Source organism: Ornithodoros turicata, chromosome 8, assembly GCF_037126465.1.
Source record: "Ornithodoros turicata isolate Travis chromosome 8, ASM3712646v1, whole genome shotgun sequence".
NCBI classification, from domain to species: Eukaryota; Metazoa; Arthropoda; class Arachnida; order Ixodida; family Argasidae; genus Ornithodoros; species Ornithodoros turicata.
In genome coordinates this window covers 29,471,296-29,493,612 of record NC_088208.1, presented here as the reverse complement: position 1 = coordinate 29,493,612, position 22,317 = coordinate 29,471,296, and the positions used below count along the sequence as shown (strand labels likewise).

Here is a 22,317-nt window from a genome sequence, read left to right as displayed (position 1 = left end):
ACGACGGTGTCAACACCGTGTCAAGAGCAACAGCGTCAAGAGTAAGTGTGTTGTCAAAAACACAAGCAATACAATCAGAAATGGGCATATTGACGCCAATACTATCTATGTAATATTAGTTTTGCACCCTATATTAGCAAATAAAGAAAGTGTGTGTGAAAGCACATTTTTCCTATTTTGTTCACCCAGTGATAAGCGCCTCGCAATGGTTTGTTTGCAGGATTTAGACAGATCGAAATTCACTGCATTCAAAAGTACACCATTCGTCATGCTAGAGATATTCATCTTTTATTTCTTTCTTTTTTTTTTGCATGCCGCATGTGAAAGGGCCGTTGAACTGAAGTGAAAGGCTAGCAACGCAAAGTTGCGAAACTTCCCCCGCTACATCCCGCATCAGACGCTGAATCCGACCGTGACGGTCTTAGTCTCAAGAACGTCTGCTGTACAAAACATTTCAAACCTTTTTGGAAGAATGACGTTCTTCTGCGCAGGCGCATAAGGCCGGCTTATAAAAGAAGTGTACGCCGGGAGGGTCATTAAAATAAATCCTACCTCAAATACTTGAGCTTCAATGTGGAGGACTTCGCTGTTTCTGCGAGACATGGAGCCCCTATGAAAGGGAAACCTGTATAAGGAAGAAATGATGGGCAATAATTTACGCGGAAGAGCTCGGAAGGAGACTGGTTAGGAGCAGGATTAAAAGTAAAATAAAACAATAAAAATAAAAAAAAACTCCGGTAATGATCCGCACCCTAATCCATGTCCGTGAGCCTGTTGAATGTAAAATATGTACAGGTCGCAAAAATAGATTCCGTGATGTTTTTTTTTTTTAAGGTAGTTATTCCGCGTTAACGCCGCAAAGCAACTGAGACTATTGAGTGGCGTACAGATGTGGACAGGTGGAGAGAGGACAGCAGGAAGCAGGGGGGGTACAGGGTGATTAGTATGCGTCCTGGGCCGACTTCAGGGGGGAACTGTGCCGACATTCGTCTGAAAAGTCTTCGGAAAACCCAGGGAAAACCTCAGACAGTACAGCCGGTGGTAGGACTCGAACCCACCATCTCGAAGTCTCCAGGACGACCTTGCCTACCATGAACGAGTGGGACGCCTTAACCCACCGGTCCTTCAGTGAAGTGGTGAAGGTTGTTACAACAATGTGGATTCGGACTACCTACGCTCTAAGGGGGGGGGGGAAGAAGAAAGAAAAGAGATATAAATTTAATTCCAATTTTAGTCCCAAATTAGTCCAAAATTAGTCCCTTAAGAGAGCAGTGATTACGGCATTGCATTTAGTCCCCCAAAAGGATTAAAAATGCTCCTTTCCTTCTCAGAGTATATATGTTGATATTGAGATAATAACTGGAAAGTAGCGAGATCAGGTCAACTACTATGTGGACAATACTTTACGTGCTATGGCGATAAAAGAAAACATTTGTAATGAACCAAAAAGAAACAGGGACAGGTGCACTCCTATATTCTATGTCCTACACACATACACGTGAACTGATATGACGGCCAATACGCGTGAAAATACGGTATTCTAAGAAAGTGTGAACTGGCGAGCAATTAGAGCTTCCAGTCCCCCAGATTGTAATTACAGCCATGTTGGACCCATGACTCTGAAATTCACTCCACAGCACTGTGAATATACTCCCTGAACTTCGCATAATCTTACACGCATTTAGTCCGTAAAGGGATTAATGCATATAATCTCTTTATCCAAGTACCTTCCTTAGTCTCTTTCGGAAATAAATGCACGGAAGTTTGTGCGATGTTTGGAGACTATTTACGGCGCTGGAAAGTGAAGTTCAGGGTCAGGGGACTAAGATGTGGAGAAATTGAATTCTAGAGGACTAGTCGCTGTAATTGTTCAACTCATACCATCTCATCGTCGTCTCTTTATGTGTGTGTGTGTGTGTGTTCAACTCCAGGATACTTTTTCCCCCTCAGAATGTACGAAAATATGTGGCAGTTAGTAGTGGCATTATCGGATACTCCGACATACTTCCATACATTCGGGGAAGAAAAAAACAGAAAAAAGAAGAAGAAAGGAGTATTCTGGGTGATGAACGCTGGGTCTAATTGTTCACCCCCATAATACTTCTTTCCCCCTCAGTATGTACGAACGACATGTCGGAGTTGGCAGTCGTATTACCGGACACAGACGCATGTGGCTTCCGTGCGCAGCATAATTATCGAAATTGAGCATCAGCCTGTGTATGTGTAGCGTACAGGTATAGACGCTACGCGACGGCGGTAACTCTCATTCTGACGAGAAAAAAAAAAAAATGAAAGAAAAAGGAAAGAAAATCTTTAACATCAATCTCGGCCTCGTTTAGTTAGTCGAGCGAAATATTCCCGTTTCTAGCTCCGAGATAAGGAAGTTCGTGATTAACGGGAATAAGGGCGCGCATTGGAGTACAGTGAATCGAAAGTAATTATGCAAAGTGCGTTATTTTCAAACGGATGCTCTTGCCTTCGCAGATCCTCATTCTCCTGAGCAGTCCATCGGAAAAATTAGGGTACTGGCACTGCAATAAAATGCACCGATTCAGGTATGACGCATATTCGCTTATTTTAACATTCGCTGCCAATACATATCTCGTGTGCCAATGGGGAATGAATGTATCGCGCTGGACCGAGCGAAAAAGAAAAAAAAAGTGCGGTACACTGTGCTATATAGTATACAGGGTGTTTCAGTTAAATCCCGGCCTAAATAATGAGGCTTGTGCAGTGACGTCATGTTTGGTCACGTGACATCGGGAAACATATTGCTGTCTGAAGTCACAGTAGGAGGGCATCCCGTGAGTTGTTGCGGTATGCGTGCAATTACGAGAGAAAATTGTAAAAACATACGCTGCTGCCTCATTCGGCCCGAAGAAAGACGCCTCTGAAGCATCCCCATGTTTTCCCATGTCACGTGGCTCCAAGGCGCGCAAAGGCTGAGCGTGACGTCACGTGCACAAGCCTCATTCGCGAACGGGTGCACAAATCGAAGAACTTTCTTTTTACAAGTATCTGTCCGATACTACCTACAAGGTGCGCACCGTCTGAATGAGTGGGAGGCGCTCATTATTTAAATAAAAATTCAAATTAGCTTTGTGAAAAAATAGAATTTCTAAAGCAGGGGGCCGTCGGCATTAAAATGGGTACTACCCCTTTTGGGACCTTCAATGGATACCTTTTAGAGAAAAATCTGCCACCGAAGCGGGTAATTTGCTGCAGTAATTAATTGGTTTCGGTTTACATATTTTAGTCGCGGCTGGTGGCGGTGAAGTGCAAAAGGACGCTGTTCCACTTCCTTATCCACCAACGAATTACATCCTTACATCAATGAATTACACCAATGAATTACGTCCTTTTGCGCTTCGTCGCGACCAGCCGCGAGAAAACTATGTAAACCGAAATCAATTAATTACTGCACCAAACGACTCGCTCTGATAGCAGATTTTTCTCTAAAAGTATCCATTGAAGGTCCCAAAAGGGGTAGTGCCAACTTTAATGCCGACGGCCCCCCTGCTTTAGAAATTCTATTTTTTCACGAAAGTGATTTGAATTTCTATTTAAATAATGAGCGCCTTCCACTCATTCACACTGTGCGCAGCTTGTAGGTGGTACCGGACAGATAATTGTAAAAAAGCAGCGAGGCGCAAATAATTCTTTGGCAGGAGCCTGGTGCAAAGGGACCACCCTCGTGTCGTCACAGTGTCGTCACTCTGACGTCGTGTATGCGTCTCTCTGTGCGGGAATTTCAAACTGTGTGGATTCCAGTGATTTATAATGCCAATAAGCCGGCCAAAAGTGAAATAAATTGATGCTTAGAAAGCGAACTAAGTTCGAACTAAGTTCGAACTAAGCGCGAACTTTGACTTGAACTAGGTAATGCATGTGGAGCCGCCTCGCGGAGCGGTACATGTACACGCATGGCCGTAGACGCCTCAGGATGCAACCCAAGTACGGTGGCGCCTTTTGCTGCTTTATCAAGTTCTCGCGCGTAACCCACCATCCGACCTCCATGACGTTTATTCCCATGCACACCACCCGAGGCTCCTCATAACTTAATTTGAAAGCGAGACCACGAACCCCAGGTCATGATCGTGTCCTGTGTTCATAAGGGGCAATCAACAACGCATACGACGACATATCGGACATTCTTCTGCAACGTAATATCATATTATCATAATAATATACGAATATATTTTTGGAGGCTGGAAGCTAGTATCTGTAATATCGCTTTCCCGTACAACGGGGGACTTGATACCGCATAACGTGATATGTACAAACTTATCGAAATGGTGTAAGCGTGCAACACACACAATTATCACACCACTAATTTCTACCGTATAGAAGACCCTGTTTGCTTTGCCGTTTAAGGTTACGCTATCAGTATAGTTAGGTCAGGGTATCAGTAAGGTTTATCAGTTATGGGAGCTAACAGATCCTGAAATCCTTAGACCAACAACAACAACAACAACAACAGATGATGACGATGAGATGGGGTGTTTCCCCCTAGAAGGCGACTATGTATACCTATTTAAAGGTGCACTAAAGTGCAAGAATTTCTCCTCTTCTCTTTCTCCTCTGCACTTTAGTGGACCATTAGGAGCCTCTAATGAGGTGCGATGAAGTTGCCACAAAGTAGCCTATTAAGTCTCCCATTGCCCGAATTTCGGTGCCACGACAGTCAGAAAGTAGCAAATTTGGCGCACAGTCGCCAACTGTGAACTGGTATATGCCTGCCCTTTCCAAACTCCAAACTCCCAATTCTAAATTCAACGCAAATTCCAAACTCTTTCTCCTCTGCTGAGGCTTCTTCCCACGCGACCTATTTTTGGCACGCATTTTCACAGTGAATGCCCTTCAATCACTAATGAACAGGTTGCCAGAGCAGCGCAAGTATACGGCCGCGAGCGATTGCGGGGCAGCCTCCCCAGCAATCAAGGCTTATGAACATAACGCATCGGTCTCCACCGGTATTTATACTTGACGTGGATTGTAGTGCCGTGTTGAAATCGAGATAATAATACTAATAATTCGGGGCTTTACGTCGCGAGACAACTGTGTACTGCTGAAGCAAACAGAAATGTATTATTATTAATAAGTATTATAATAAGCACATACGTCAACGTAAAAAAAAAAAAAAAATCCCCGCTATTTAGATGGTTTTGAGAAAGCCACTTTACAGCTCTCTGAACCGTCAAGTCCAGTCCGAGAGTCTTCTGGGCTTGGGAGAGCCATCATTCTTTGTTTTTCTCCTTATTGTTATCATGAATAAATTATGCTTTGTGTATAACGTTGAACAACAACAACTTTAATTTTGTAATCATGATAACATTGACTTTTGCGAAAGACAACCCGAAAAAATCGGAAACGTAATCGACACAGACACGGACACAGTCAATGACAGTCTGACTCTGTACGCGCGACAAGGAGAATGAGAACAGCTTTTGTTCCCTTGGTAACATAAAAAGAGTTCATATATAATCACGATTTATTTGTTGTTGTTGTTGTTGTTCCTAAAGGCAAACACGCAACACTTACTTCGTTTTTGCATGTTCGTATCGGTTTCATTGTTACCCCCTGACAATTTCGACACTATCTCTGTCCTGACAATGCGATTCGACACACTTGCTTTGGCGTTTTCTCTATGCGCGTGCCCCGTCTCACCGCGGTGCCATGCCGAAACGCTGACACGTGAAGCCACTCCTATTCATAACGACGAGACAGGTAACTTTTTACACCGAAGGAGCACAGTATCTAATTATAACTTTGGTGGTGAACGGTAACGCAATCAGCGTCAGCGTGCAGGCAACTCTTTCGCGGTATATTTCCCGTGCTTCAAGGAAGGGCAGGTAATTAGGTTGTCCGTGGAAGAGGATGTTACTCCGAGTGTACAGCCAATTACTAAAGCACGTGTCATTCTAAGTGGGGGGAATCGAAACTAGTAATCGATTATCCTCTTTCGCCGGAGAACACTTGTTGAGGTGGTCGTACACCCTCAGTCCTTGTTCGTCCAACAACTCTCGTCGGGGGGATTATGTTACCACCCTCTTATGTGTTGTGTACCTGTTATGTGACATTCCCCCTGCAGCGGTAACAACAACAGACAACAACTTTGTTGTGAGATGATGAATGGGGAGTTTCATCGCCAGGGGCGATGCTCTACCCCACTGCTGGTGGTGAATGCGCGGTGAGTGCGGGGAATGAAATAATCAGCCCCTTCACAATAAGGATCGACGTCCTATGGGAACCAGAAAGGTCAAGAGAGCTTTGAGGGCAGAGCGTCGGTGGACTGGACGTGGCCAGGGAGTAGGGAGCAAACAATTTTGTGAGAGAGAGAGGGGGGCGAGAGTCCAGCTCGTTAAGGGATACGGAGAGTATGGTTCGAGACGGTTGGTAGTGTGGGCAATGGAGAAGAATGCGCTCTATATCTTCTACAGCACCGCAGTGACAGCATTGGGGAGAGTCAACTGGTCTCAAGTGGTAACGCCACTGCAATGTAAAAGCCACATCGAGGCGCATTCGATGAACTAATGTGGCATCGTGACGAGGCATGCGGAAAGCGACCGCTGAATCAACTCTACTCAGCATTGCTGGGGGGAGAATGTCAGCGGTCCATTGGCGGGAAGCAAGGGGAGTCACGAGGCATCGAAAGTACGGAACGACGATCTCCTCTCAGCAGCCCAATACGCGTCCGTCTCCGAGGCGAGAGAGCTGCCTCTGCGGCGCTGTCGCCCGACACCTCAATGGGGCGGAACCCACTGGAGAACCAGCCTCTGCCCTGCTTCGTAGACAAGGTTGTAAGCCATTAATACATCCATCACCAACGGTGCGGGTGAGCCTCGGATGCTAGACGCAAGAAACATCATATAGTTTTCTGTGGGCTATACGTAAGCGCGATCACTCAACCTGATGTCTTTTCATGCATTGGTAACCGTGGTGAACGCTCTGCAGCGCAGTCACAGGAGATTTAGCTATTGTGAGGACATGAGACATTATCGTCACTCCGCCCTCGCTCACTGGACCTGCGGCTCAAGACACCAGTTCTTCTGGTTCATCCCTGTGCTCTGTGTGTGTGTGTGTGTGGGGGGGGGTAGATGTCAGGGAGAGCAGTTTGAATGAAGATCGACCAGCACCTCCACCAAATTGATGAGGAGGAAGGTGCAATAAAACAGGCTCGGAGGCACAGAGATGAACCAGAAGAACTGGGCGACGACGTCGTCTCTTCTTCCTGCTCACAATATTTCGTAGCAGACGACATGAAAAGGCGCTGATGCAGTGTCCTCTGCCGATAATGCAGCACCGCGCGAATGCTCATCTTTACACGCGACGGAACTTCTTCCAGGCGAGCAGTTTTTTTCTTTCTTCTCTTTCCCCTAGAATATTCTGTGGGGATACCGCTCGTTTGAATACAAGGTATGTTACGCCTTACAGGTTTGTTGAAACCAAAATCCTAGCGACTCTTGTCGGTTAACTGTAGCTGACAACGAAGGGAAAAAAAAGTACAGAAGGAAAGTGCTGAAATATTGTTGGATGTACTGACCTTAGACCCATTTTTATGTCGTTCAAGGAGGTTAGAATTTCATGCATCTTTTGAAGGATCGTAAAAGTGAACGATGCCGCAAATGTCAATTTTTGTCATCTTCTGAACGCTGCAGGACAGTTTCTGTGGCCCACACACTAAACCTAACCTCATTAAGAATTAGAAATCACTCAAATGTATACCAGCCAGGGCACATATGTCTGCGTTTATGAAGTTTAAACTGTTTTCCTGGACTTTCACGTTGTCATAAGGTGAACGCAGGGGGGGGGGGGGGCACACCGCTCCTTTAAGAAAACATACACACAGAAAAACAAAGGCTGAATCGGCCCCACAGAGCAAGCTCCGACTAAGCGAATCCCTGCTCATAGAACACGAAGAGAAAGGGGCCTACTATACTGCTTACAGGCCCTTGAGGTTCTAGTAACCGCACACCACTATCAGAGGCAAAGCAATAGATATCGACAAGGCAAGTGGGCATAGAAGGACGACCGCGACACAATCCCACTGCCTCTGCCGTTTCGCTTTTCTTCAACGTCCTTTATTCAATTCCAAGTCCTGCAAGTCTCCGATAGCCCGTTTTCGAGGATTCCCTAATCAACACGCATGGGTTGCTTACATCAAAGGTTGCGCCCATCCACCCCTCTTGGATAAGATCAGAAAGATGCATGGGAAGATCTTCCTCGCAAAAGTCATCCTTTTCCACTCTGTTCTGCAATTAGGTTTTGCCGAGTGTCATTACAGGGATGAGCATAGCTATACATTCGGGCCAGCACGCTAATGAGCACGCACTGAGCACGTAGCTTCGACGTTCTGTAATGAGTGTGTTCCACTTGAGCATACAGCTGAGATTTCCTCGGCACTGGGTAGCCAACTATACTGTAATAATGCTTCGAGCGACCTCGCATAACTTAGGAATTCGATTAAGGCTCACCCTAACAAGGATGAGTAAATTTGGGAGTAATTAGAGCTCTATAGACTGCAATTAATTTTAGATTTATTTGTGTGAATTCCTCAAATGCTCAGATAGGAGCGTTACATGGGGAAGGGAGAACCAAGGATACAAAACATTATACAAAATAATTAATTAGTTTATCTGTGGACTTTATATATGTGGATAATTTATCTGTGGGCTGTGAATTAATTTTGCCCACCTGAGGGTTCGTTATAACGTACGCCGAAATCTCGAAACACTGCACACCACATTTAACGTCCCTCGCGGAAGACGGCGTCGTGTCTGAGCAACTTGTAATACCCTTCCACCTAGTTTCCACCGTCCCCGGCCGTGCTTAAACCCGCGATCTAAAGACACTAAACACCATAACTTAAGGTACAGGTACACAACAAATCAGTGGTGGCGAAAAACTAAAAAGTCGAATATGGAAACAAGTGACTGAGGAAGGTCGTTCCCCAGACACGGACGTCCATCCATCTTGTTCGCTTGCTCTTCGACACTGGAAGCCACCGCTCCTAGACACGTCCGCTCCGATACCTCCAGAGCCCTTGACTGTCCAGAACACTCGGCCCCCCAAGCCATCGCGGTGTTCACGCGTGGCCACACCACCACTCCCTCGCGCTGTTGCTGCAGTCGTGTGACATTGCGGCTTACCGGCCTGTACGATGGCAATCCCGTCACAGTTGAAGCTGTCAAAGCGCCGGAGTACCGGTGCTGCTTCGCTGTCGGCATATTGGACACGTCTGTCCTCTCCGACCCCCGCGTGCACCTGGACTGAATGCTGCCGATGCCCTATACCTTCCGGAGTTGATGACGAGACTAGCATCTCTGTTCTCATCGGCTAGGACGTTCATGATCCATCGCATCCGGCAGTATTCGTCCTTTGAGTTCGGCACTCGCCGCTGGTGACACGACATTTGGCTAGATGATCCACGGCTCAAACCTCCACTTCACCCTCGTTCTCGGCGGCTGTCATGTTCGTGACGAGTTTCAGATGAACAACTAGGTGAACAACACGGGTCACACAGCGATGGAGTTTTAGGCGAATGCGGTCTACTTTCGTTGTGCGTATGGAGCGTACCAGACACGTGGACGTATCGTAATAGTGAGTGAGAAAAACGAATAATGAAAATGAGACGAACAACAAGCAATACGCTCTCTTACCCGTTTAGCGCCCCCATGGCCCTGAAGTTTACAACCAGCTGGCGCGGTGTAGTGGTTAGTATAATCGCTTTCCACGCCGAGACTGGGAGTTGACGTGGGTTCGAATCCCGGCATCGGCTGTGCTGTCTAAGGTTTTCCTTGGGTTTTCCGGTAGCCTTGCCCTACGAATGTCGGTACAGGTCCCACTGAAGTCAGCGCAGGACGCGTGCTAATCACCGTGTCTGCCACTCCTTCCTTCTGTCTTCATCTGTCCACGTCTGTCCGACGCTCATAGCCACAGTTGCTTCGCGGCGCTAGCACAAAAATATGAAAATTTTAAAATACAAACATAAACGAACAACATCAATACAGTACGATGCTATCACATCGAACGGGAATGCTTTCATGTGGGACGAAGCTCAGATTTTGAGAAAGCGTCGAAGAGACGATGTCGATAATACCGCAAGAAAAAGGAGCAATACGTCCTCTTTCAGCCAGGCCGGACCAGACCGAAGAATGTGTCCGTCAAAGCCATTCCTCCCCAGAGCAATAAAGTCATATTATAAAGCTATGAAGCGATATTGAATTGTCTCTCTCTCTTTTCTTCCAGTTCTCAAAATGGGAAGCCTAGTTTCCCCAGGGAATTGAGGGTTCTCTTTACACCATTTCATCCATGAGAGTGCTTGTTTCTCCTTAGAGGCATATACTCAGAAGCATTATTTTTCCCCTGTGGGAAGGGGAAAATGATGTGATTTTTCTTTTCATCGATTTAAGACGACGCTCAGTCCGGATAACAAGTCATCATGGCAACCAATATACTTCGAATAGTGGCAGGGCACATACAATGATGGGGTATAGAAATATTAATCCATTATTGACACTTTCAAGTCAAATCGATATCGCGCTAATGAGATTGTCAATATTGGCGCCGTTGGGTACTTGTGCCTATTGATTGGTCAGTGAAGTTGTCGTCGACTGCTAACGGTCACATAGTTTCCACGGTGCTCTCACTTCAACCTGGTCGAGTCTTTCAGTGCGATGTTGCTACCTGTTGCCTGGTCGTTATTTCGCCCTTTTTTTCTTCCTCCTGTCACTTTTTCAAGCAGAATGGAGTTCTCGAAGGTGCGGAATCTTTGATAGTATGTCCATGGTATGGGTTTAAATGAGCTTAAACCCTATTTTGATCCATTTTCACCGAAAACATCACTCGAATGGCCATCTCCCCGGCTTTATTACATCTATTACCGATCCATCGCAATACAAAATATCATTGTGTGACTATCTCCATGTAATATAACTTTCGTTTGTCTTCTTCTTGTTTTTACTGTTATGTATCTATATTATCATGTCCACTAACTCCATACTTCGTATTATTGCCCCTCCTCTCTGCAATGAATTGAGGCCCTGAGGGCACTTTAAATAAATAAACAAAAAAGTGGGTCAGGAAAGGTCCTTCCCTCGGTGATGGTGGTGGTGGTGCTAGTGAAAGAGCTCGCTGTGCCGGCTTCACAGAGGTGGGCGAGGTCACGACCAACGCTCTGGGGGGAATGTGCGTCCTGGGCCGACTTCTAAGGAAACTGTGCCAACATATGTCTGACAGCGTCTGAGGAAAACCCAGCAAACCCCAGACAGCACAGTGGACATCAAGATTCGAACCCGGTAGTACCTCCCAGTCTCGGAGTGGCATGTCTATATAACCACTCAGCCACGCGAACTGGTCCTTCCCTCGGCTGCCAGTGTGTGACGTCACGTCATCCGCCCAATAGTAAGGCGCACCGCGGTAATTTCTGCTTCGACAAAGGACTCGGTGTCGATTTCGTCTACGATATATTTTTGTATCACAAATTTGAGCCACTGCTTTCTCAGTAGATGGAAACTGAAATCAATTACAAAATACATTTATGAATACTTAACTTATTTTCGACATATTTATGCTTTTCCGATCATATCATGTGGCTGCAACTTGAGAAACTTTCATGTAATGCTTTGGCGTTGCGGTTGGGTGAAGGGTTAACTTAAATTAATGTGACTAATTTAATTTTCAATTATGAATTAATAGAGTTAAGAAAAAAAGTCGCCAAAGTAAATTCTACGCGCAAAACATCGCGAACTTTTCCAGCGGAAATCTCGCCCCTTAAAAATTCAGAGAACTGATAGTTCTGTCCTTATTACTGTCCTCTAACAACAACAACAACAACCTCATTTTAAGATGATGAATGGAGAGTTTCATCGCCAGAGGCGATACTCTACCCCACTGTTGGTGGTGATGTGGGAAATGAGCCCCTTCACAATAAGGATCGAAGTCCGATTGTGTCAAGAAAGGTCAAAAGAGCTTTGAGCGCAGAGCGTTGGTGGACTGGATTCGGCCAGGGACCAAGAAATTTTGATTGGGAGAAGGGGCGAGAGTCCAGCTGACTAAGAGACCCGGAGAGTGCGGTTCGGGAAGGTTGGTAGTGTGGGCAATGTGCTCTAGATTCTCTAGAGCACCGCAGTGACAGCATCTGGGAGAGCCAACTTTTCTCAAGCGGTAACGCCACTGAGCTGTAAAAGCACAATCGAGTCGCATTCGGTGAATTAATGCAGCATCTTGACGAGGAGTGTTTCGTGGCATGCGGAAAGCGAGCGTTGGATCAACTCTGCACAGCATATATGGGGGGAGAATCTCTGTTGCCCATTGGCGGAAAGCCAGGGGTGTCACAGAGGCGTCGCAGAATGGAACGACGGTCTCCTCTCAGCAGTGCAATACTGGTCCGCCTCCGATACGAGGGAGCTGCTTCTGTGCGGCGCTGTCGGCCTGCTCATTCCCCACGACACCACAATGGGCTGGAAACCCACTGGAGAATCAGCCTGTGGCCTGCTTCGTACACAGGCTGGTAAGCCTTTAACACATCTGTGACTAGGGTTGCGGATGAGCCTCCTATATGTCTGAATTTTCGACAGCTTGCAGTGCAGATTTTGAGTCAGTGAAGACTGCCCATTCCCGCGGGGTAAGATCAACGATGTTGTTGCAGAAAGAAAAGGATGGATAGAGTTTCGCAGCTGTTGATGACGATGGATGCGAAAGGCGTCGTCCTTGCACGACGCCTTCGGATGGGATGACGAATGCTGAGGCAGACTTGCTGTTTCTGGATGCGCCATCTGTATATGCTGCTGTAGACGTAGAAAACCTCTCGTCTACCATAGCCTAAAGATGGGCGCGAAGGATTTGAGGGGAAACCTGATATCTTCTTTCCCGAAGGTCGGTGGTACCGACAGAGATGAATTGGGCGGAATGTACGCATGTTTTGGAAGTAAATACATTGACTGATTGATGTATACATAACGGGACTTCCATAAAGCGTCAGACAGTTCTAGCTTCTATCCTGATTATAAAAGGTGAACTATACTTACATTACGAAAGCAGCGATGCATATATGAATAATGGAGCTTTCACAGACTCGCTTACGAAACTACACTCGCGCCTGAATAGAATGCACGTCTGTCTGAAGCAGCAGTTTGGCGTCAATATGCTGTCTTATATGCGTCAGAGGGTATCAGGAACATACCCGCTTATGGGAGCCATAAAGTTCGGTATCACGCGATCCAATATGCGGGAGGCAAGTATGTGAAACTCATGAAGGGCAGCCCACAGAATGACGCTAGTGTTTCATCAGTATAGCTTCCCGGAGAAAATAGGTCGCATCTCATTTTCGGGATCCTATACAGCTGTGGTGAATCCTGAATTATTTGCTGCCTCAAAGGAGCACTCGCACAACAGCAGCAACAAAAGGATAGTTATTTAATTTCGTATTATAAATCAACTTTTCCCAAGAACTAAGTAATTTTTCTTTTTCAATCAATCAATCAATCAGTCAGTCAGTACGCGATATATAAATGCCGTCAGCGAACATTACGCCCTTTCACGAATTTCCGAAAGAATACGCAGAGCTTCATAGTTTTGGGTTTTCAGGTGGCGAATTTTCCCATTCGCTGTCATCAGTGTATTTGTTGTTGTTTTCTCCAAGAAGGTGACGTCACCTCGAGCTCGAGCGTCATGTGGGTCACTAGCAACAATGCGCGCCGGTCCTTTCCCATCTCAGCTCTCCGACCCACGTTGGAAGACTGCCGTTTGCTCTGGTCCCCGATAGGAGGGGCAAAATCAATTTTGGAGGAGCAATGTTGCCAGATGTGTGACAGATTGCGCACCCTGTGACTTGCCATACTTGTCAAAACTACAAATTGATTGTACGTTGCTTACGTGTCACTTAGAAAAAAAGAAAAAAGATGTTATGGGAGACTGTAGTCGGTTATGGAATCGAGTCGGTAGGGTTCTTAAGACACGGGGTATAACCCCTAGTGAAACACAGGCGTCAGAGGCAAGCGAAAGCCGAAGGAGCGACGAAGGGCTTCACTGGGCAATTTAGCGAGAACCCATTTGGGTACAGTTGCTCGGTGTGCGATCGCTTGTGGTTCAAGAATGATCTCACTGCGCTGATATTCACATGCCTTGCGCTGCTTCGACTAGAATTTCCAATTTGCCGCCTTGTCTCAGCTTCGCCGGCACGCACGTTTGCATCCTGAGGTCGCATTCTCTTGTTTTCGGCCTCGGGTGCACGACGAGCTGGGTCTTCGCGAGACCTGCGCTTCCACTCGCGTTCTCGCGCCCGCCGCAAAGCTTGTGCGTCAGCAGGACCCGGTATCTCCATGGCGTCTGAAGCAGAATCACTTATGGTGTCTTCGACTGGTTGCTTCCGATCGCTCTAGAGCGCTCTGAAGTGACGTTTCATCTTCGACAGGTCGAAACGGAGAACTCTCACTACATTCGACTGGTTCATTTGGAGCTCTTTCCTCCAACTCGGAGCTCTCTAGAGTGCTCTCACCAACGCCGTCGGAGCGGTTGCGAAAGCATGGTTGGGTTGCAGTCACGTGACTGCGCCAGCTTCCGCTGAGTAGTGTTTCTGTTCCGCCATTCCTGCCATGTTCTGCATTTTGCGTCGTCGTCGTCTTGACTACGATGGAAACACCGGAAGTCACGTGAGTTTGAGTTAACATTCCCTCTTCGCTCCTCTGCTCGAACCTGCCGTGTTCGGCTTCTGCACGATTCCTCCGGCTCGGAGCCGGAGACAGATGCGGTCTGACCCAGTCCAGCTGGGAGTATCGAGACGACCAGTCGAAGACACCATAAGGGTGTTTTCGGTAAACTTTTTCGTCGTCGTGCTAACATTGTCGTCATGGGCGGAGCCAGGGGGGGGGGGGGGCTCAACCTCCACAATCGTACCTTTGGTAGTGCATCTGGGAGAGGGAAACACTTCCTCTCCATGTAAAGTCCCCATAGAACCCCCTCCTCCCCCCCCAAAAAAAAAAAGTTTCTGGCTACCATGCTGACTGCCGTCACCGATACTGTGTTTCCGTCTAAATAATGATTTAATGGAGAATACAAAGCGCCCCCTACGCCGAACGTGAAGCTATACACGAAGAGGTAAAAGTCCTTCCTTCTGCGGTCGTCGAAGCCGTGATCGTGGGACACGAGGCACTAACAGCTATCGCTGTAAAATATCAAGTCCGGTTCCCGCCGCTACCAATGGGGAATGCGAAACCGTTATTGCAAAAGGCCGCGTTGCTGACCAATGCGGCATCGACGTTCCAAAATGAATGTTCTCTTTGTTTGCCCTCACTCCAACTTGGGAGCGCAAAGTTGGGAGCGCTCCCGCACTTCTTTCGTCGTTCTTCTCGTGTTTCTTAATAACCTGCTCACTTTGTTTGAGTTTCCTCCCTTTAATTTGCTTGTTTCACATTGTTTCGCAAGTTCGTGTGCTGTAGCTGTCATGAAGAACTTTTCTTTCGGCTCGTTGGTACACACCGAGAGGAACACGATTGCAAAACATTGACAAACAGAAGGAGACGAAGGGCACACCGGAGTAGCACTCACCATACCAGTCCGTAGCGTTTCTCAATATCTTGCACTCGTTTTTTTTTTTTTTTTGCGCTTGTTTGTTTTCCTGTCTGCAGATGTCAGTCGTAGTGCGTACACTGAAACTTATTGTCCCGTTGTGTTCTTATCTGATTCTATAATAAAAAAAATGTGAGCGTCTTTGTGCATTGTGCAATACGCGTTTCAGTGACGTAGCTTCCGCGTACAGCAAACACAATCTGACGAACACATGGTGGTGGCACATGACACGTCATGTGGCCCTAAAACCTCATGGACGAACGTTCACTGGCACCACAAAGCTATCCCTTCAAAGGGGCTATCGCATCCGGGAACGTATGTATGAGACAGATACGGTAATGTTCCTCACTGCTTCACAATCAACTTGGCAAAGCTTCTCTTCCGAAAACACTGACTTACATATTAAATAAACGGGTTTTAAAGGAGCATTAAACAGGTATACAAGGTGCACCTTTTTTTAATGCATTGTCCTACGTTCCCAGCGGTGAACGTTTTCCAAAACTTATTGGCACCAAAAAGTGAATAGTGACTCTAAGCCGACGCAATATTCACTGCACTCTTTACAGCTCGTGCCCCGCACTGCGATGCCCTGCCGACAATAGCCACACGTCATTCTGACGTTATACCTCCATCAACCAGTCAAAATACGAAAACGCTTATACATTGATTTATTGTAATATCGGGAAGTGACGTAAATTCTAAACATCTCTCCACTGGAAATGCACAAGATAGCCAGTTCAAACGGTACCAGAAGTCCGCAATGTTCCGTTTCATGTGCTCGTAATATCTTCGGCGCTACATCGCTCCACGAGGTCACAGCGATGTCCCCATAAGGGCGCTCACTGATTGGACGTGTGAGGCCGACAACGGCGAGCCCTTTCACCATCACCACCACCACTGATTGGCCGTGTCCAGGTGACGCTTCCAGAGGGAGAACCCTGGAATACTCTCAATATGCGTGGTCTGCTCTTGACATGTGTTATATCAAACTGCACAGGAACAAGTCCACCAATTTCGCGTCGGATTTTCGGCGTTATTATCAGTGATAAGCGAAGAATAGTTTAAGGCATAATAAGGCACTATAGTTTCAGAATCGACCGGGACGGATGCGATAGCCCCTTTAAGATACCGTGTGTTGTGATGGATGACATGGCACTGTCTTTATTTTTAAACAGAGTGCTGAAGAGGAGAACGAAAGCGGGCAAGAAGCTACAAAAATCCGGCAGCTCCAACCAAGAGTGCAAGAACGTTCTCTCGGGAAGAGGTGCATGGTGATGTTTCTATCTTCTTCGGAAAAGTAATTAACTGCCACGACGGAAGCTACCGTTTCGTAATTAGGATCGTGGAGTCATTGGAGCTGGGGATAATGCCTATCAGTGCTCCTGTCAACGAAAAATCCTTCTACAATACACGTTTTTTTGTCTTTTTGGCTGAGCTCGTACTTTGAGCTGTTCGCCTCGGAGCAAGGCAGATGAAAGCCCCCCCCACCCCCAAAGTGTGTCGGAATTTGGTGACACGAATAAGCTTTCACATCAAGTTAAACATTTAGTTTCCCATCGGGAAATCGCGTGGCTCCTAAGATGAAAAAAATATCTTTATGTTTTAACCTCGCTTTCAACTGTTCAACGCTCAACGAAGCACTAATAAAACATCAATGAAATATTTATTTGCGATATTTCGTAAAGTGATTGTACTTCACCAGATGAAAAATCATAGTGCCAACATCAGGTACACACAGAGGAAAAATAAATAAATAAATAAAGAGGAGTAAATTGGGGAACAGTTACAGCTTCCAGTTCCCTAGATTGCAATGATTCCCTACTTTAGTACCCTGACACTGAAATTTATCCCCTACCACTGCACATCGTACCTAAACCTCGCATAAACTTCCTTGCGTTTAATCCCGGAAGAGACTAATGAATGTGGCAGTGCACCTAAATTACTAAAATTACCCCCTTTTATGACAGAGTATACATCGCCATCGCGGAAGGGCCTCTTGGCTTCGATTGACTTGTACATTTTTACTTGCCTTGCTCCAATAGGAGTGAACGATTCAAGAAGTCTGAAATCAATATCGTGAAATGAGGTGGAGCACACGTAAGGTAGGGTAAGGTGAGGTGAGGTGAGGTGAGGTGAGGTGAGGTGAGGCGATGTGAGTCGATGCGATGCGATGCGAAATCGGTGTAGGCTAGAACAGTTAGGGTCGGTCTCAACGCAGCAGCATTTAGAAAGAAGCGTATAAACGCCGGCGCTGAAAAAAAAGTACACAGAAAAGATCGAACTGCACTCTCTTCCACATCTGCAGGTCGACGTCATGGAGTATTTGGGTTGCCTTGATCAAAACGGTGGTTTCTTTACAAACAGATGCCTCTCCGCCGCCCTGCACAATGCTTGCACCACGTGTTCGAGATATTGCGCTCACTGTGGTTTGCTGAAGGTGCTACGACTAGATATGAATACAGTGCAGGTTTGGGATTAGATTGGCTTTCATGATCAATGCGATGAACCCGCGACGTAGCAGGTGGCGTTTCGCGCAAAGTGCGTTCTTCTTTGCTTTCTCGACAAGTAGGAATCGGATACTCCCGAGCGTTCCATCGTCCGAGGCGTAAATACGGGGTCTCGCACAAAGTCTGTTTTCGCCCACTAAGGGGACTGGTACAGGGGGATACAGGGTTAAACGAGATAATTTCTGGCCCTACACGCATTGCATAATGCATTGCCATAACAATTAGTCCCTTCCGGGACTAAATGGCAGTTTGTGCGAAGTATATAGGGAGTATTTGCCGTGGTAGGGAGTAAATCTCAGGGTCAGCGGGAAAAAAAGGGCCAGTAATGAGGAGTTTCCTCCACTCCCTTACACATTGCCACTTTGTAGCGCAGTACAGGGTTAAACAAGACAATTTCTGGCCCCACACTCATTGCATAATGCATTGCCATAACCATTAGTCCCTTCCGGGATGAAATGGCAGTTTATGCGAAGTATAGGGAGTATTTGCCGTGGTAGGGAGTAAATCTGAGGGCCAGCGGGAAAACATGGGGAGTAATGAGGAGTTTCCTCCACTCCCTTACACATTGCCACTTTGTGGCGCAGTAGGGTATCGATAATAAATAAATAAGTAAATAAAAACAGCGTAGTACTGTGATTACTCCCTGATTGACTCGCCTGTTGTTCTTCCTCGGAGCAATACTAATAGCTGGCGTTCCGTGGCGACACCTATATGATCATGTAACCGGCACAGTGGATTAATTTTGTCCACGTGAGGGTTCTTCAACGTGCACTGAAATCTCGGCACGCGGAACGACCCTCGTGGAAGACGGCGCGCCTAAGCAACTTGTGCCCTGCCACCAAGTAGCTGACGTCCTCGGCCGGGTTTGAACCCGCAACCTTGGAATCTGTAGGCTGACACGCTACCAACTGACCCACTGAGGCCGGTTTTTCTCAGAGTGTAGAGACAAGTGAGTGTTCTACGTCCAACCTCCTTCGTCGAAAGTGAGCCCTCGTTAAAAGTTGAAGAAACTTGTACGATCGATTGTTTCCCACTGCGTGTTCGACGCATGTCATCAGCCTACTCTCGCAATTCCGCTTGCTGCTTTATTGAAGAAGAGCGGCAAGGAGAGGAAAAAGAAAAAGAAAAGCATCTCGGTTTTTTGAAACATAGGTAGAGCTGAAAGAAGCGAATCACCCTTATTCGAGCAACGACCTTGGGGCTCCGAGTGAACAGAATCGATTGAGATCGATAGTTTAGTTCGAACTTCTTTCGACACTCCGTTCCTTTTATTTGTTCGTTATAGAAGAACGAGACGAGGCGTGCGTATAGAACTCGCGGTTGGTCGCAGACGCGTTGGGTAACCGGATACAATTTCGCAGCAGTATTGTGGCATTTCGGGATTCTGTTTTGAGCGTACAGCATTACGAAATACGAGGTGTGGACATCCACTGCAACTGATGTCACGCGTTGTCATGCCGTCACACATTGTTGGCTCAGCCATAAATATCCGTGTGTGCTGTCTGAGGTTTTCCCTGAGTTTTCCGAAGACTTTCCAGACGAATGTCGGCACAGTTCCCCCTGAAGTAGGCCCGGGACGCATACTAACCCCCCTGTCCCCCACTCCTTCCTGCTGTCCTCTCTCCATCTGTCCATATCTGTACACCGCTCATAGCCACAGTTGTGTCGCGGCGCTAACACAGGGAATAAAAAAATTACAGGACGGTTACGACTCGCGTAACGCGAAATTCAGCGACAGCTGTGCGTGTGGTGAAATGAGGCCGGATGAAAGTGTGTAGACAGATTTATTTAAGTGTCATGAGTATTGATTTGTGGTCGCTGAAACGGTCTGCGAGGTGAGTGGTGACGAGGTTAGAGGGGCTCTTATCGTGTACGCTTTCGGCTATATACTAAAATTCATTGATACTACCGATAGCGGTTGTAAGCCGGTGCGGTTTTCCTGTTTACCTCCCCCCCTCCCCTACATGTTGCCGCTGCCGCCGCGATCGCCGGAAAGTCTGTGCTATACAGCTGACCCTGTAAAACTGACGTACTTTAGTTTTTATCGCACTTTCCATCGATAGCGGTTATAATCTGGCGGGATTCTCCTCCTTACTGCTAGCGTTGAGCGCACATGCGATAAGAGTTTTGTGCGGACATGCGAATGCCGACGACGCCGACGTGATCTCGGGAAAGTCTCCACTATACAGCTGACGCTGTAAAAACGCTTATGAATGCTAAGAACGCGCGAAGCAGCCTCAAATGAGCGACAACAGCAGCAGAGGTTTGAAACGATAGCTTACAGGGCCTGGCCCTGGACGTGACGCTCTATGACTACGTGACATGGTCACGTGGCCACACGATATGGCTATTTGATGACCTTGCACGCCAATATTAGAAACTGGGGGTTGAGGGAAAGCCTCCTGACACCCAACAATACGAGACCGTTCGTGGTGTTCTGCCTGTACAGAAGCTATTGAAACCCATTCAGCGAAAGCAGAAACACTCGTACATCTTGTTCTATCTGGGAAGTCCACAAAACGTTTCCCCGCGTCCACTGAAGTGACCAAGCACAAAATATCTCACGCTTCCGAGCTTGCACCACAAAGTGATAAACGAGAGTTCACGACTTCACCCGCGGCAACGCTATATCCCCAGAGTTCCCATGGAAGTACACGCTATTTTTCAGGGACAGGGCGGATAAAACCAGCAGAACGTGAGAAGCGTAAAAACATACTTCCCACTTTTTTCCATCGCCATCTTCTCCCTTCTTCTTCTTCTTTGAGCTCCTCCCGTTCCTGCTTTTCTATCTTGTGTCGGTGTCATGTGCTTCTTGTACGTATCATGTACATGGCTGCGTTACGTAGACCGTGCTTCTCTGCGGTATGCGTCAACGTAATAAAGGTTGCAGCACAAACGGCGACATGTGCGAGAAAAGCGGTGCGGTGTAGAAGTGCAAGACCAGCGCCACCTGTATGCAGAAGTTCTGCTTACGCTACTTAAAATAAAAACCGAAAATGCGGAATCCTAGTAATATCGCAGCAGGAAGACAGGACGGACAGAGTCAAACAAGACAACTGCGTACTCATAACTAGCGTCAACAATAATTACGTCATGTACTTATGTTATTCAAGCGCGTTCCAGAATAAATTTTCTACTAGTTGTGAGTACGCCGTTGTCTTGTTTGACTCGTCCGTCCTGTCTTCTTCGTGCTGCGTTTTTCTTCAAATACAATGTAGGGGACTATGTTCCCCAATTTCCTCCCTTTTCCTCCCTAGATTTAACGGATTGAAGACGTTCCTATCGTTTACCGCTGCAACGTCATTTAGCCACAGATAACTCTCGCCCTTCGTGCACAATTCTTTTTTTCTTTTCTGTTTTTGTCATTGAGCCATCTCGCAGTTACTGGAATATTGCTTTCAGAATCATGACCCCAGGACAACAAGAGGACAATTTCGCGGTTCAGTTGTCATAGCTCGCTAGCGCGAATGGATGGAGGGCACAGGAACCATAAAGGAAAGAGCTCCACGGATACAGGCAAATCCAATAAGGCGGGGGGGGGGGGGGGGTGGTATGCTTTCAGAACCTCGCTTGGACGACTGCCGAAGATGAGTGGTTGTCCTCGAAAGGAACGCTCGGTGGACACAACTCCTATTTTCTGCGTCTGTCGACTTCCTGCCTGTATTTCGGGAAGTCGCCTTGCTTTTGCCTCTTGTTCGCAGTCATTCGCTTTCCACACTTTTGGGTGGCATCGACGCAATGAGCTTCGGTTGTGATAGTTTGGCTGTTCTCTCAATCTTCGACTGAGGACATACATGGTATTCAGACCCATAAGCAGGCAGGGAAATGAAGGCACGTGGGAGTGGGTGGGATAGATCTTCATCCTGGCGCGAACGATCTGCTCCGACTTTAATTGCATCGTTGAGACCTCAACGAAATCTCGTGGTTAATGCCTCCTCAGTGTACGAAGTGCACGGCTCATATATCTGCACGACCACACGCCTGTGATTTCTTCTATCCTGTAGATTGCACGTTTTCGAATTCACTTAGTGAGTGCTTAGTGATATCCCCAAATGCGGATGCAAAATGTGGTACAAAATGCTTCTTGCTTCAGTTATTGCTTTACTTGCTTCTTCAATTGCTTGCTTGTTTCTTGTTTCAATCATTGCTTGCTTCTTGCTTCAAAACGGCTCATATTTACACGACAACCTTTCTGTATTTCTTTTATCCTGGAGATGGCATGTTTTCGTATTTGCTTAGTGAT

At 46.8% G+C, this 22,317-nt stretch overlaps 1 long non-coding RNA gene across 1 annotated transcript in view; it reads right to left on the bottom strand.

Annotated features, from left to right (window-relative positions):
• Positions 1-555: 555 nt before the first annotated feature.
• LOC135366886 (uncharacterized) overlaps positions 556-22,317 on the bottom strand; it is a 211,484-nt gene continuing 189,722 nt past the window's right edge. Inside the window, exon 4 of the long non-coding RNA XR_010414308.1 lies at positions 556-625. This is a non-coding gene — a long non-coding RNA (uncharacterized LOC135366886). The remainder of the gene's footprint in view (positions 626-22,317) is intronic.